Here is a 16628-nt window from a genome sequence, read left to right as displayed (position 1 = left end):
CCCCTAAGAGGAATAAAATGCAGTTAGATCTTTATCATTTACAGCCTTGTATGGAGAAGTTGATCAGAGTTTGTTAATTACTTACAAAATCAGGCATCTAACAAGAGTGGCGTCGAGCACATTGAAGTTGAAGAAGAGATGTAAGTCCTCGAAACTCACATTGATGGAACCAGCATCTTGTCGGAAATGATCTCTATTGTAGTGGACTAGCAAACCATGAAGACATGCTGACATTTGATCCATGCAATATTCATGTAACTCGCGGCAACTGAAGCTGCACTCATCAAAGTATTCGCCAACAAGAAATGGCTGGCCATGGACGGAATTGCATGCTTCAAGTACGTTTGCTTTACTTTTAGCATGCAACAAACGTACTTCTTCATCATCCATGGCGTCAGAAATAATATTACTCCCCGATTCAAACAAGCTGCTGTTAATTTGTTTCTGGGCGATGAGTGCTTTAAGTAAGAGGAAATCGTTCTCTTTCCTCTTCATTCTCCCGCCGCGCTTCCTCGTGGTCGTGGGTGTAGCCTTTTTGGCCAATTCCTTCTTGGTACTTGAAGCATTTCTGGCAGAACGTCTGGTTGCCTGCAAGGTAGACTGCCGAGCAGACGGTGAAGCTTGGAAGGACTGCTTAGCAGATGGTTTATCTATGCCGGACCGCTGAGCTGGCGGTGCTGCTATGACGGACGGTTGGGCTATAGGAGCAGAGGCATTGGACTGCTGACAATGCGTTGAAGCTATGTCGGGTTTCTGCGCAGGTGGTGCCAACTTGTCGGTGTGCTGAGGAGGCCGTGCCAATGCGTTGGTTTGCTGAGCAGGAAGTGCTGACGCATTGGTATGCTCATCATGCGACTACAGACCGACAAACTGATGAGCAGTCGGTTCTGGACCTACAGACTGCTTAGCAGGCGGTTCCGAAGCATCAGACTGCTTAGCAGTCTATTCCACCAGGTTGGTCTGCTGAGCATGTGCTGCAGTTGGGTCTCCCCCCGCTGCTTCAGCGGCCGGCATCTGAAATGGTGGTGCGTCTTCAGCAGTTGTAGTCCTTGCCACTAGCCGCTTTGGGGCGGAGGATGACATGGCATGTACGCCACAAAGTTGGGCCGGCTGATCACAGGTTGATGCATCAGCCCGCGAGAGCTGCTATGGCAAGGACAGCGTCACCGGTTGATGGGCGATAGTGGTTGCTGTTGGCAGGGCTTCAGGGATCTCATCGGTGAACTCTATTTCCTTTCGTGGCCACTGGATGTGATGTAACAGTGTTTCTCCCAAGGTCCTTTGCTCATCGAAGTCTCCTAGGATATTCTTCAAGGCAAATTCATTGAATCCATGCTTTACTTCAGTCACGTAGCACTTCACACAGCCCGGCTTCAATGGCACATTTTCTAAGAAGAGGCCATCTTCCAAGAAGGGTGGGCAAACCTAGGATGTTGCACATTTTAATGTACCTTCATAATGTGTAAGCACGCCCTTCAGTCTGTCTTTCATTCCAGATAGATCAGATATAGCATCATCACGAGCAGCTGCAGTCTCAGTGTCACTAGGGTCAGCTAATGTACATCTACTCTTGTGCAGTGTTGCCGCACAATAAACAACATCCTCCATGCCCGCCTCCCCTCCCATCTGCTGGCTATCTGTCAGTTTTAGAGTCTTCTGCATCATCATTGACTCCTCAACATCCTTTCGAATAGCCGGATAAATCCCCTTCCTCAACCTTTCATACAAAGCATTCTGCTTCATTTCACTCCTTGCTTTTTTCATGTTGAGCCTCTCTTCTTTGTTGAGTGTGAAAGCCCTCTTGTCCGGGACATTAATACCTATACCCCTTGCACGGCCAGGGGGCTCTTTTGTTTCCAGAGCAATGGACATAATGTCACATGGCCCTGAGTTCCTATAGAACCTTCTAGGGATCTTGGAAGCCTCTAACATCACTTCATATAGTTTGGCGTCACGTGAGTTTTCAAAGTAATAAGTTCCGTCATCACGCATCTTTGCACGTGCCCGCAAGTAGTCTCTAGCGCGTTCGCCCCTAATTTCACTAAGTACCGGATTCCCACCTACCGCTACTGCTTCTTTGTCCTCTTGTTCCCATATCAGTTTCATGCCGTAGTATCCTGCCACACCCATACGGTGGGGGTGTATGTTCTTCTTCTGAAGTTCTGATTGCTTGAAACTCTTCTCATCAAACTCTTTAGTTGCCCTGACCCTTTTGAATTCTGCCCAGTCTGCCTTTGTAATTTGGGGGTATGCGGGGATTGGGTCCTTTCCTTCACTCAAGTACTTCTAGTAGAGCATGTACTTCCAGTTTCTCCATGCATCCCTAGCCTTCTTCAGTGCAACGTGTTCCACCCGCATTCTCCACTGCTCTGGAACGTTGAAGTGATCCATGATCTCCCGGATATCCTTCATCGTGTTTCTGTGTCAGCCTTCCGAAACCCCGGCAGATTAATGTTGAGCCTTGCCCTGCCATCAAATCCACACACACTCCTAAACCTCATGCGTGCTTTATCTGGTTTAGTTGGAGCCAAGACTTTAAATCAATCTCAGTTACTTCATATACACCTTTAGGCTGGTGTGTGGGCTTCCTTGGAGCGTTCCTCCGTGTCCTGACCGGAAGGGTAATTGCTGTAGCTCTATCCCGTTCAAGATTACTCGATCCCTCACAATCTGCTGAAGACCTAGGGTTGTCCGAATCAGATGAAGATACATGGCCTGAAGCATGAGTGTTGTCGCTGCTACTCGGCATCTACAAAGAACACATGCGAAACTCAGGAAAGGAGGATAAGCTTAAAACTAACAACTTGGTAGCAAGCTTTCTAAACATGCCATGCAATAAATTAGAAAACGTACGACTAATTTGTTAAGTTTGTGTGACTCGGGCGCTCGCGATCTGTAAATAGGCAGTAATTTATTGGAACAAATACAACTTATATGTAGTAAGGAAGGTAGATAATGAACATATATACACTCTCCATTATTTTATAGCCAATTCGGGAACATACAGAATGAAATTAGAAGAGGGATTGCGAGGAAATATGCTCACCGCGATGGAGAGCATTAACTAACAGGCTTCTTAATGCAAACCCGGCTGGACCACAGGAGAGGCGAGGGTTACTGCATCGATATGCTCGAGGGTGGATGGCGAGCAAACGAAGACGGTGAGGCACGGGACATCGCATGTTGTGAATGGCAGTGGAGGTAGGCTTGCGCCGAAGAGTGGGCACAGGGCCGGAGTGAGCATGGCCGCGCTGGAGAGGGTTCTGCTGTGGATTTGGGGGAGGGGAGCTGGCGAAGGAGATTGGGTGGACTAGTTGAGTGAAATGCGGGTGGAAGGTGGGGGGTGTTGGGGACTCCGGGTGTTGGCGGCCTAGGTGAAAAGGGTGAAAAATATCCCTGGTGGCCGCGCGCGCGGAAAGGCCTATGCAAACAGTTGCCTCTAAGCGCTCGTGTGCACAAATAGAAAATTTTCGTTTGAAATGAAGACGTACTAATTTTGAAATGAAGACGTGAGTTTATCATTTCGCCTCTAAATTTTTCCCACGTAAAGCAATCACACTTATACCATGGGTTTGAATTGCTGGTGCATTTTAGGTCTCGTGTGCTATATGTAAGACATTTTTTGGCATTTACCGTGCATTTTGGCATATAAATCAATTCCTAGCCGGACTGCATTTCCCGTCGAAAGGGATGAGGATTGTCATTCGATTTGGGATCATCCAACGGTGCAGATGTACGATCTACGGAGTTTGGGTTCTGGCCAATCAGAACGCATGACTCAGATCGCGCACGCAACAAAGGGGGGCATCGGCCACAGTTCGGTAGGCACACGACTTTCGTGTGTGAACCATGTGCTATTTGAAAACATTTTTTTGGCAGGGGCTATTTGAAAACATTTACATGTGCTGTCGAAAGGGATGAGGATCATCGTTCGATCAAGGATAATCCAACGGTGTAGGCGTACGATCCGTGGGGTTTGCGTCTGGCCAATCAGAACGCACGACTCAGATCACGCGCATTGTAGAGAGGGGGGGGGTGCATCGGCCATGGTTTAGTGGACACATGGCTTTCATGAGTGAACCATGTGCTCTTTGAAAACATTTACATTACCTAACATCATATTTTTGTTCGAATGAAAACATGAGTTCATCGTTACGCCTCCAATTTTTTCCATGGTAAGTAATCACGAGTATAGTAGAGAGTGTCATATACTAGTATCATGCATATATAGTATATATGATACTACACTAGTACAACGAGCTCCTAAACAAACGGTTTAAAACCCCTTTCCGCGACGGCATCTGGAACCATCGCCAAGTGAGTGTGGGCGATAGGGGGGTCCTTCCCACACGACCCAGAAACCATCGGGGATATGCCCTCCTGGCACATACGTTCAGCAAAATGAGGTTGTGTGTGACCGGCGAGCGCTCAAATACGGAAATACATACAATAGAGCTAAAACATACAATTATACGGCGAAATTGTTTCCAGTCGCAAGTACATCCCACACAGTCAATCCCCGCTAAACGTTTCCATTCGTATGTACATCCCACACAGTCGCTCAAAGGAAAACGTTTTCGTTTGCAGGTACATCACACACAATTTTTCCCGTTAAATTGCTTGCGTTATTGAATATATCACACATGGTCCGTGGAAGAAATTGTGTGGCAAAGTTTGTCCATCACACACAGTTTTCATGTGGTAAACGTTTGCGCAAGGTGGCCTAACGCAAACAGTTTTCAAGAGAAAGTCATGTGTCATTGTTCATTGATCCAACACGGTTTATTCCTAGAAACTGTGTGTGTTGCCTGAGGTCATCACTCACGGTATTTTTTTTAACAACCGTTTGCAATAGCAAAACCTAATTAGCAGGCTAATTTGCCACTAGCAGGCTAATTATCCGATTATTCATAATCCATTTATTAATCTAATTAACAGTTCATATTAAGCACACAATATATTTCATTTTTATAATTTAAATACATCATAGTACAACATCATATAGCTTCAGCACTCAGCTACCCCATTACACAACTACACCAGGACCAAGTTTCACATGCAACATCTATAACCTTTCGAAATTAGCATCATAGACGGTACATAGACAAATGTATCTCATCTGGAAAACTGCTGAAGTAGAAGGCGAATATTGAGCCTTCATTGATGTTGAAGGTCTTTGTAACTTTAGGCCAGTGCCTGTGGATGATTGACCGTCCATCCTTCGTTCTCTTCAGGAACACTTCAATATTGAACCATGGGTGTTGTATGAATACCTTCCTCGCCTCCTAACCATACCAGTGGTTTGAGAGGTAATCATCAGTGAACTGCTTTGGAAAGGCCTGAAAACAAGGATGTGCATAAATATCTTCTCTATATTAGAACTGGGGCAAAGGAATAAAAAAGGCAAGGTATAATAGTTAGTACCATCCTGTAGTGAACTAATGTCTTCTTCATTGCGCAGACAAAGAACTTGTTGTTTCTTGTCACTAATTTCTTTATCCTAAAAATCTTTCTGAGTTTCTTGACTTGACTGATATTCATGGACAACTCATTTCGCCATATGCAAAAAGGGTCGAATAATGGGTCAAAACCTCTGATAGTAGGACCTACATGTGCAAGATTGTTAAAAAACTAAATATTAGAATGGTTCCTGCAATTGCACAATAATGTGCTATTAGAAGACGGACCATGCATGTGCTAACCTCGATTGTAAACCTCAGTGCTTCCCATTGTTTCCCTGCAACACATATAAGGTAGTTAGTCATCAGGTTAAGTAAGGGTTCGCATGCTATCAGTAAAATATGTTGATGAAAAATAATCACATTGCAGATTCATCAGATTAATTGAAGCCACAGGGAAAACCCATTTATCCAAACCAAGCATGATTAAGAACTAGGAAATGTAGCACTTGTATATGTTTCTCATGTATTAAGTGCAGCCAAATTCGATTTATTCCTCACATGCACAACAATACAAAATTCTACCCACGACAATTGGACATCGCATTGCAGAATTGAACCAAGCAGTTAACTAAACACCACAATAAATGAACCAAACATTAACTGAGCACCACATTGCACAATATAACATTGAACCAAGCAGTTAACTAAACACCACAGCAAATGAACCAAACATTAACTGAGCACCACATTGCACAATATAACATACTCCTAATAGAAGATCAGACAGTTAACCAAACAGTTAACTACAACCAATTGTAGCAATTGTATTTGTTTCTCATGTATTTACTATAGCCAAATTCAATTTATTCCTCACATGGTATACAATAATAGAATGCACCCACAATTTTGTAAAGATAAATTCAATTTATTTCTCACATGGAAGAAAATACAAAATTGTAGCCTGAAGAATTGAACATCACATTTGCAGAATTGAACCAAACAGTTAACTGAAGACGACAACTAATTAACAAAACAGTTAATAAGTGAGCACCACACTGCACGACATGTATAACATATATACTAGAGAAACAGATTGCATGGTAAAATTAGATCGCACAATTCACTAGAATTTGTGAGGGAAAGGCAGGAGCAGCACACGCAACGGGTAAACCGAGCATGCATAACCGGCGTAGCTAGCAAATGGCAAGGTGCTCCTTCAAGATCTGGGGGTCGACATGAATGGCAGCCATCACGACCTCATCCGTGCGTGCGGCCGCGATTTGCTTCTCCGCTACCAAATGCTCCTTGAGGTCCTGGCTATACTGCATGCACCATGGCTTAGGCCAGCGCTTATTTGGTGGAGGGGTCAGAGATTTGGGTGGAAGGTGTCGCTCTCGCACTGGCGGTAGGGGCATGTGGGATGTGGAAGGAGGAGGAGGATGGGGGTCGGGTGTGGATTACCTGCCTGGATAGGCGAGGCCGAGGAGCGTGAAGCAGGGCCGCCGGCAAGGAGGCGGCGGTGCTGCAAGCAAGGAGTGAAGGTTTCAACTTGGAAAGGAAGGCGGAAAGATGGGAAATGTGGCTTTTGGTAAGGGGGAGGGGGAAGGGAGGTAGATATTTCCGTGGAAGCCAAAAAATTGGAATCGCTTCAGCCAAAAAACTGGCGCGCAAAGTGTCATCGGACACGGTCCCTTATGTAGAACTGGCGCGTTGTGGACTGTAGCTGACGCACCTTCTCTAATAAGCCATGGATGTACTATACACCGACGATGCTCCAAGATATTTTGTGTTGCATCTCACACGGTTGGTGATAATAAACTGTGTGCGATCTACTTGATTTATCGTCTTGATCATTTGAATTACGTAATGGGGTCACAACTACAAAGGATGGTGTTTGAATTGTTAAAACTTAAATCAGCAGTGAACATGCAACTATAGGTGTGTCGTCAAAAAAATTGGAATGATTCAGGGTTTGTTTGTACATTTTTATACATTAACTGGGTTTTCCAGGCATTTTATGCGCATAATTCAAATTTGAACTACATGCACATCCTCCAGTGCATATAAACTTATTAAAAAAATCAAATATATGTCCTTGGTTGCATGCTTAGGTCCCATGCAAGAAATGGGAATGAATTTCAAACACCCTGCCACCGTCACTCGGCCGCAAACATTGACAAGCCTGGTTTTCAAATTCTATTAAATCCAAAACTCGTCTAAAATTCAGGAAACTTGGCATGCTATCATGTAGCGGCATCAACATGCCATGGTACAAATTTTGTGCCATTTGGGGCAGGTTTGGGTATAAGCTTCTCACAAACTAGAGCTTCTCACAACAAGAGTGATGGTTTCGGTAGGGAACGTACCACCTTTGGGGAGGAAATGATATCTGTTGCCTCTTATTGCTTTCAAAAAAATTTGAGTGTCAACATAGGACAACAGGAGTGTTATGCAAATTTTTGTGATTTTTCGGGGTTCGTTTAGACATTTTTATGCATTAACTTAGTTTTCAATGCATTTATGTGCATAATTCAAATTTGAACTACATGCACATGCTACAGTGCCTATAAACTGGTTGAATTATCAAATATGTGTGCTTGTGTACGTGCTTAGGTCCCATGCAAGAAATGGGAATGAATTTGAAACACCAGGGCACCGTTGATTGCGGAAAAACATTGAGATGCCTAGTTTTTAAATTCTAGTAAACCCAAAACACGTCTGAAATTCATGACACTTTCCATGCTATCATGTAGCGGCAACAGCATGCCGTGGTAGAAATTGTGTCCCATTTGGGGCAGGTTTGGGTATATGCTTCTCACAAACCGGAGCTTCTGACAACAAGCATGATGGTTTTCGGTAGCGAACATCCCACCTTTGGGGACGAAACGATATCCATTGCCCCTTATTGCTTTCAATTTTTTTTCTCGTGTCAACATAGAACAACATGAGTGTTGTGTGAATTTTTGTGATTTTTCGGGGTTCGTTCGGGCATTTTTATGCATTAACTGAGTTTTCAATGCATTTTATGTGCATAATTAAATTTGAACTACATGCACATGCTCCAGTGCATATAAATTGGATGAAAAATCAAATATGTTTCCTTGGGTGCATGCTTAGGTCCCATGCAAGAAATGGGAATGAATTTCAAATACCGGGGCACCATTGATTGCCGGCAAAACATTGAGATGCCTGGTTTTTAAATTCTAGTAAATCCAAAACTCATCTGAAATTCATGAAACTTGGCATGCTATCATGGAGTGGCATCAACATGCCGTAGTACAAATTTTGTCCCATTTGGGGCAGGTTTGGGTATATGCTTCCCACAAACCGGAGCTTCTGACAACAAGCATGATTGTTTTCGGTAGGGAACGTCCCACCTTTGGGGATGAAACAATATCCATTGCCTATTATTGCTTTCAAGTTTTTTTCTCGTGTCAACATAGAACAACAGGAGTGTTGTGCGAATTTTTGTGATTTTTCAGGGTTCGTTTGGACATTTTTATGCATTAACTTAGTTTTCAATGCATTTTATGTGCATAATTGAAATTTGAACTACATGCACATGCTCTAGTGCATATAAACTGGTTGAAAAATCAAATCCGTGTCCTTGTGTGCATGCTTAGGTCACATGCAAGCAATGGGAATGAATTTTGAACACCGGGGCACCGTTGATTACCGGCAAACATTGAGATGCCTGGTTTTTAAATTCTAGTAAATCCAGAACTTGTCTGAAATTCATGAAAGTTGGCATGCTATCATGTAGCGGCATCAACATGTCGTGGTACAAATTTTGCCCATTTGGGGCAGGTTTGGGTATATGCTTCTCACAAACCGGAGCGTCTAACAACAAGCATGATGGATTTCGGTAGGGAACTTCCCACCTTTGGGGACAAAACGATATCCATTGCCTCTTATTGCTTTCAAATTTTTTTCTCATGTCAACATAGAACAACAGCAGTGTTGTGTGAAATTTTGTGATTTCGCGGTTTTTTTGGACATTTTTATGCTTTAAATGAGTTTTCGATGCATTTTATGTGCATATTTCAAATTTGAACTACATGCACATGCTCTAGTGCATATAAATTAGTTGAAAAATCAAATATGTGTCATTGGGTGCTGATAACCCACAAGTATAGGGGATCAATTGTAGCCTCTTTCGATAAGTAAGAGTGTCGAACCCAATGAGGAGCTAAAGGTAGAACAAATATTCCCTCAAGTTCTATCGACCACCGATACAACTCTACGCACGCTTGACGTTCGCTTTACCTAGAACAAGTATGAAACTAGAAGTACTTTGTAGGTGTTTTTGGATTGGTTTGCAAGATAATAAAGAGCACGTAAATAAAAGCTAGGTTTTGTTTAGATAAAGAAGCAATAAAGTTAATATAGCGAGTGTGGAAAAGTGGTGGTAGGCGATGCGAAATTGTCCCTAAGAAATTGACTACTTTACTAGACCGATAGCAAGTTTTGTGTGGGAGAGGCCACTGCTAGCATTTCATCCCTGACTTGGAATTATATGCACTTATGATTGGAACTATTAGCAAGCATCCGCAACTACTAACATTCATTAAGGTAAAACCCAACCATAGCATTAAGATATAATGGTCCCCCTTCAATCCCGTATGCATCCATTTCTATGCTAGGCTGGAGTTTCTGTCACTCGTGCCCTCCAATACATAGTCCTATCAACATACAACTAACCCTATGGTGTGATCCACGCGCGCGCTCATATGATGGGCACCAAAGGACATCAACATAACCACAAGCAAATTAAATCAATCATAGCAATTCATCAACCACCGATAGGACAACGAAAATCTACTCAGACATCATAGGATGGCAACACATCAATGGATAATAATATGAAGCATAAAGCACCATGTTCAAGTAGAGGGTACATCGGGTTGTGGGAGAGTGGACCGCTGTAGATAGATGGGGGAAGGTGATGGAGATGTTGGTGAAGATGGCTGAGGTGTTGGTGTAGATTGTGGTGATGATGATGGCCCCCCGGCGGCGTTCCGGCGCCACCAGAAGCGAGGGGGGGGGGAGAGCCCCTTCTTCTTCTTCGTCCTTGACCTTCTCCCTAGGTGGGATAAAGGTTTCCCCTGTGGTCCATGGTCTCCATGGAGTGGGAGGGGCGAGAGCCCCTCCGAGATTGGATCTATCTCTCTCTGTTTCTGCGTTCTCTGATGTTTCCCTTTCACCATTTCTTAAATTGTCAGAGATCCCTAACTCCGATTGGGCTGAAATTTTAACACGATCTCTATCCGGATATTAGCTTTCTTGCAGCGAAAGAAGGGCATCAACCGCCTTATGGGGTGGCCACGAGGGCCCAGGGCGCGCCTGCCCCCTGGGGCGCGCCCCCCTGCCTCGTGGCCCGCTCGGGCATCGTCTCGCATTGATTTTTCTTCCCAAAAATCACATATATTCCAAAAAAAAATCTTTGTCAGTTTTTATCCCGTTTGGACTACGTTTGATATGGATTTACTGCGAAACAAAAAATGCAACAAACAGGAACTGGCACTAGGCACTGGATCAATATGTTAGTCCCAAAAATAGTATGAAAAGTTGCCAGAAGTATATGAAAGTTGTATAATATTGGCATGGAACAATCAAAAATTATATATACGACGGAGACGTATCAGCATCACCAAGCTTAATTCCAGCTCGTCCTCGAGTAGGTAAAGGATAAAAAAGATAATTTTTGATGTGGAATGCTACCTAGCATAATCTTGATCATGTAATATAATCATGGCATGAATATTAAGACACGAGTGATTCAAAGCAATAGTCTATCATTTGACATTAAGACAATAATACTTCAAGCATACTAACCAAGAAATTATGTCTTATCAAAATAACATAGCCAAAGAAAGCTCATCCCTACAAAATCATATAGTCTGGCTATGCTCCATCTTCACCACACAAAGCATTCAAATCATGTACAACCCCGTTGACAAGCCGAGCAATTGGTTCATACTTTTTAACGCGCTTCAGCTTTTTCAACCCTCACACAATACATGAGCGCAAGCCATGGACATAGCACTATGGGTGGAATAGAATAAGATGATGGAGATTGTGTGGAGAAGACAAAAAGGAAGAAAGTCTCACATCGACGCAGCTAATCAACGGGCTATGGAGATGCCCATCAATTGATGTCAATGCGAAGAGTAGGGATTTCCATGCAACAGATGCACTAGAGCTATAAGTGTATGAAAGCTCAAACTGGAAACTAAGTGGGTGTGCATCCAACTTTCTTGCTCATGAAGACCTCAGGCATTTGAGGAAGCCCATCATTGGAATATACAAGCCAAGTTCTACAATGAAAATTCCCACTAGTATAAGAAAGTGATAACTCAAGAGACTCTCTATATGAAGAACATGGTGCTACTCTGAAGCACAAGTGTGGTAAAAGGATAGTAACATTGCCCCTTCTCTCTTTTTCTCTCATTTTTTTTGTTTTTTGGGCCTTCCTTTTTTTGGCCTTTTTTTTGTCCGGACTCTCATCCCGACTTGTGGGGGAATCATAGTCTCCATCATCCTTTCCTCACTGGGACAATGCTCTAATAATGATGATCATCACACTTTTATTTACTTACAACTCGATATTACAACTCGATACTAGAACAAAGATATGACTCTATATGAATGCCTCCGGCGGTGTACCGGGATGTGCAATGATCTAGCGTAGCAATGGCATCAAAAAATGGACAAGCCATGAAAACATCATGCTAGCTATCTTACGATCATGCAAAGCAATATGACAATAAATGCTCAAGTCACGTATATGATGATGATGGAAGTTGCATGGCAATATATCTCGGAATGGCTATGGAAATGCCATGATAGGTAGGTATGATGGCTGTTTTGAGGAAGATATAAGGAGGTTTATGTGTGATAGAGCATATCGTATCACGGGGTGTGGATGCACCGACGAAGTTTGCACCAACTCTCGAGGTGAGAAAGGGCAATGCACGGTACCGAAGAGGCTAGCAATGATGGAAGGGTAAGAGTGTGTATAATCCATGGACTCACATTAGTCATAAAGAACTCATATACTTATTGCAAAAGTTTATTAGCCCTTGAAGCAAAGTACTACTACGCATGCTCCTAGGGGGATAGATTGGTAGGAAAAGACCATCGCTCATCCCCGACAGCCACTCATAAGGAATACAATCAATAAATACCTCATGCTCCAACATCGCTACATAGCGGTTCACCATACGTGCATGCTACGGGACTTGCAAACCTCAACACAAGTATTTCTCAATTTCACAATTACTCCACTAGCATGACTCTAATATCACCACCTTTATATCGCAAAACTATTGCAAGGAATGAAACATATCATATTCAGTGATCTACACGTTTTATGTAGGATTTTATGACTAACCATGTGAATGACCGATTCCTGTCATCTCTCTAAATAGATATAAGTGAAGCAAGAGAGTTTAATTATGTCTAAAAAGATATGCCCATGCTCTAACAAATATAAGTGATGCAGAAGAGCATTCTACAAATGGCGGTTTTCTAAGTGAATAGAAACACGCAATCCAAATTTCAAATGATATAAGCGAAGCACATGAAGCATTATATAAAGCGATACTCAAAATATTTAAGTGAAGTGCAAAGAGCATTCTATAAATCAACCAAGGACTATCTGATACCACCATGGTTCATAAAAGAAAAATGAAAACTAAATGCAAAAGACGCTCCAAGATTGCACATATTGCATGAACGAAACGAATCCGAAAACATACCGATACTTGTTGAAGAAAGAGGGGATGCCTTCCGGGGCATCCCCAAGCTTAGACGCTTGAGTCTCCTTGAATATTTACTTGGGGTGCCTCGGGCATCCCCAAGCTTGATCTCTTGCCTCTCTTCCTTCTTCTCACATCGATACCTCCTCGATCTTCGAATACTTCATCCACACAAAACACAACAGAAAACTCGGTAAGATCTGTTAGTATAATAAAGCAAATCACTACTCTAAGTACTGTTGGAAACCAATTCATATTTTGTTTTGCATTATAGATACTGTAATATAACTTTTCCATGGCTTAATCCACTGATAGGAATCGATAGTTTCAGCAAAACAAGAAAACTATGCATCAAAAACAGAATCCGTCTAAAACAGAACATTCTGTAATAATCTGAAAATTCACAATACCTGTGCTACTCTAAAAATTCTACAAAAATTTGGAAAAATAAACAATTTGTACATAAAGACAGTGCAATAAGTTTCAGAACAGTTTGACGTTCCCGTAAAAAAATGTAAAATCGAGCACTACAGACAAAGTTTCTGTCCTGCACAGCACAAACCAACAAAGCAATCTAAAACATCCTAAAGGCAAACCTTGCACATTATTTTTATTTTTAAACCTTATAAAAGCACACAACAGAAATAAATGACTCCCTAAAACTTCTGGGTTGTCTCCCTGGCAGCGCTTTCTTTAAAGCCATTAAGCTAGGCATATAGTGCTCAAGTAATGGATCCACCTGGATCCCAAGGTATATCAATGCCAATTTTAATTAACAATGATTTGTAATTTAGTAGTGAGCAAATAGTAACATATATCATGCAACAACGAAGTCTAACTCTCTTCCTATGCATAGGCATGTCATAAAAGAACACTTCATGCACACATAGTAAGGCCAATGCATAGTATAAACCGTTTCTTGCAATTTTACCGTGTGGGAAACATAGAGAGGTGGAGATGTAGGTCCTCTCTCATAATAATTGCAAGTAGGAGCAGCAAGTACATGCATATTATATCTCTCAAAATCATCATGTGCAACGGTAAAAGGCAACCCATCAATATAATCCTTAATAAGGGAAAACTTCTCCGATATAGTGTAGTCGGGAGAATTCAAATAGATAATAGGACTATCATGCGTGGGTGCAATAGCAAAAATTTCATGTTTTACATAAGTAACTATAGCAAGTTCATCTCCATAAGCATAATTCATATTGGCATCTTGGCCACATGCATAGCAAGCATCATCAAAAAGGGATATTTTAAAAGAATCAACGGGATCATAACAATCATCATAGCAATCATCCTTCGGTAAGCACGAAGGGAAATTAAACAATGTATGAGTTGAAGAGTTACTCTCATTAGAAGGTGGGCACGGGTGATCAATCCGCTCTTCCTCCTTTTGTTCTTCGCTCTCCTCATCATCTTTTTCATCCAATGAGCTCACAGTTTCATCAATTTCTTCTTCCATTGACTCCTGCAATATATTAGTCTCTTCTTGAACATCGGAGACTCTCTCAATAAAATCATCAATATCGGAATTTAATTCATAATTCTCATAGCAATATTTAAGGATAGCTAAATTTTCAGGTCTATAAACTGAATCATCAAAATTTTCACACTCTTTAAACAAAGATTCAATTTCATAAGCACCCATGAAAGCAACAAATTCTTCTATTTGTTCCACATAATAGTAATCATATATACCATTAGCATAAGAAGCCAAGGTTTTATCATCATTAAATTTGCATGAAAAGGGAAGGTGTGGAGCCTTCATCCTAGAACAACAATTATAATCATATCTCAAGCATAGTTCCCGAGCATACCAATGCAACATATGAATTTGATCCCATAATTGTTTCCCTTTTTGAGTCAAGCGATAATCCCTAAAGTATTCACGTTGATCCAACGTGTCTCCCATTACTAAGTTGAATGGGGTTTTCTTAGGATTATCAAAGTAGTACATAATATCTTTCACATAATGAGCATCGAGGGTTTTAGGAGGTTCCCCATCTCCATGAGTAGCAAGTAAACCTAATTTTTTTGGTATTTCGTGTTCCATATCCATAACTAAAGATAGAGAACAACTTAGAACAACAAATAAAATCTACTTAGTGATAAAACAAACAAGCACACACAAGAATATTCACCCCATGCTATTGCTCCCCGGCAACGGCGCCAGAAAAAGGTCTTGATAACCCACAAGTATAGGGGATCAATTGTAGCCTCTTCCGATAAGTAAGATTGTCGAACCCAACGAGGAGGTAAAGGTAGAACAAATATTCCCTCAAGTTCTATCGACCACCGATACAACTCTACGCACGCTTGACGTTCGCTTTACCTAGAACAAGTATGAAACTAGAAGTACTTTGTAGGTGTTTTTGGATAGGTTTGCAAGATAATAAAGATCACGTAAATAAAAGCTAGGGGATGTTTATATAAAGAAGCAATAAAGTTAATATAGCGAGTGTGGAAAAGTGGTGGTAGGCGATGCAAAATTGTCCCTAAGCAATTGACTACTTTACTAGACCGATAACAAGTTTTATGTGGGAGAGGCCACTACTAGCATGTCATCCTTGACTTGGAATTATATGCACTTATGATTGGAACTATTAGCAAACATCCGCAATTACTGATGTTCATTAAGGTAAAACTTAACCACAACATTAAGATATAATGGTCCCCCTTCAATCCCGTATGCATCAATTTCTATGCTAGGCTGAAGTTTCTGTCACTCTTGCCCTCCAATACATAGTCCTATCAACATACAACTAACCCTATGGTGTGATCCACGCGCGCGCTCATATGATGGGAACCAAAGGACAGAAACATAACCACAAGCAAATTAAATCAATCATAGCAATTCATCAACCACCAATAGTACAACGAAAATCTACTCAGACATCATAGAACGGCAACACATCATTGGATAATAATATGAAGCATAAAGCACGATGTTCAAGTAGAGGGTACAGTGGGTTGCGGGAGAGTGGATTGCTGTAGATAGATGGGGGAAGGTGATGGAGATGTTTGTGAAGATGGCGGAGGTGTTGGTGTAGATTGTGGTGATGATGATGGCCCCCCGGCGGCGTTCCAGCGCCACCGGAAGCGAAGGGGAGATAGCCCCCCTTCTTCTTATTCTTCCTTGACCTTCTCCCTAGGTGGGAGAAGGGTTTCTCCTCTGGTCCATGTTGTCCATGGCATGGGAGGGGAGAGAGCCCCTCTGAGATTGGATATGTCTCTCTGTCTCTCTCTGTTTCTGCGTTCTCTAATTCCGCCCTTTCACCGTTTCTTAAATTCCCGGAGATCCGTAACTCCGATTGGGCTGAAATTTTAACACGATCTCTATCCGGATATTAGCTTTCTTGCGGCAAAAGAAGGGCATCAACGGCCTTACGGGGTGGCCACGATGGCCCAGGGTGCGCATGCCCCCTTGGGGCGCCCCCTTGCCTCGTGGCCCCCTCGGGCA

Source organism: Triticum urartu, chromosome 5 (assembly GCF_003073215.2).
Source record: "Triticum urartu cultivar G1812 chromosome 5, Tu2.1, whole genome shotgun sequence".
NCBI classification, from domain to species: Eukaryota; Viridiplantae; Streptophyta; class Magnoliopsida; order Poales; family Poaceae; genus Triticum; species Triticum urartu.
This window is presented reverse-complemented; position numbering follows the sequence as displayed.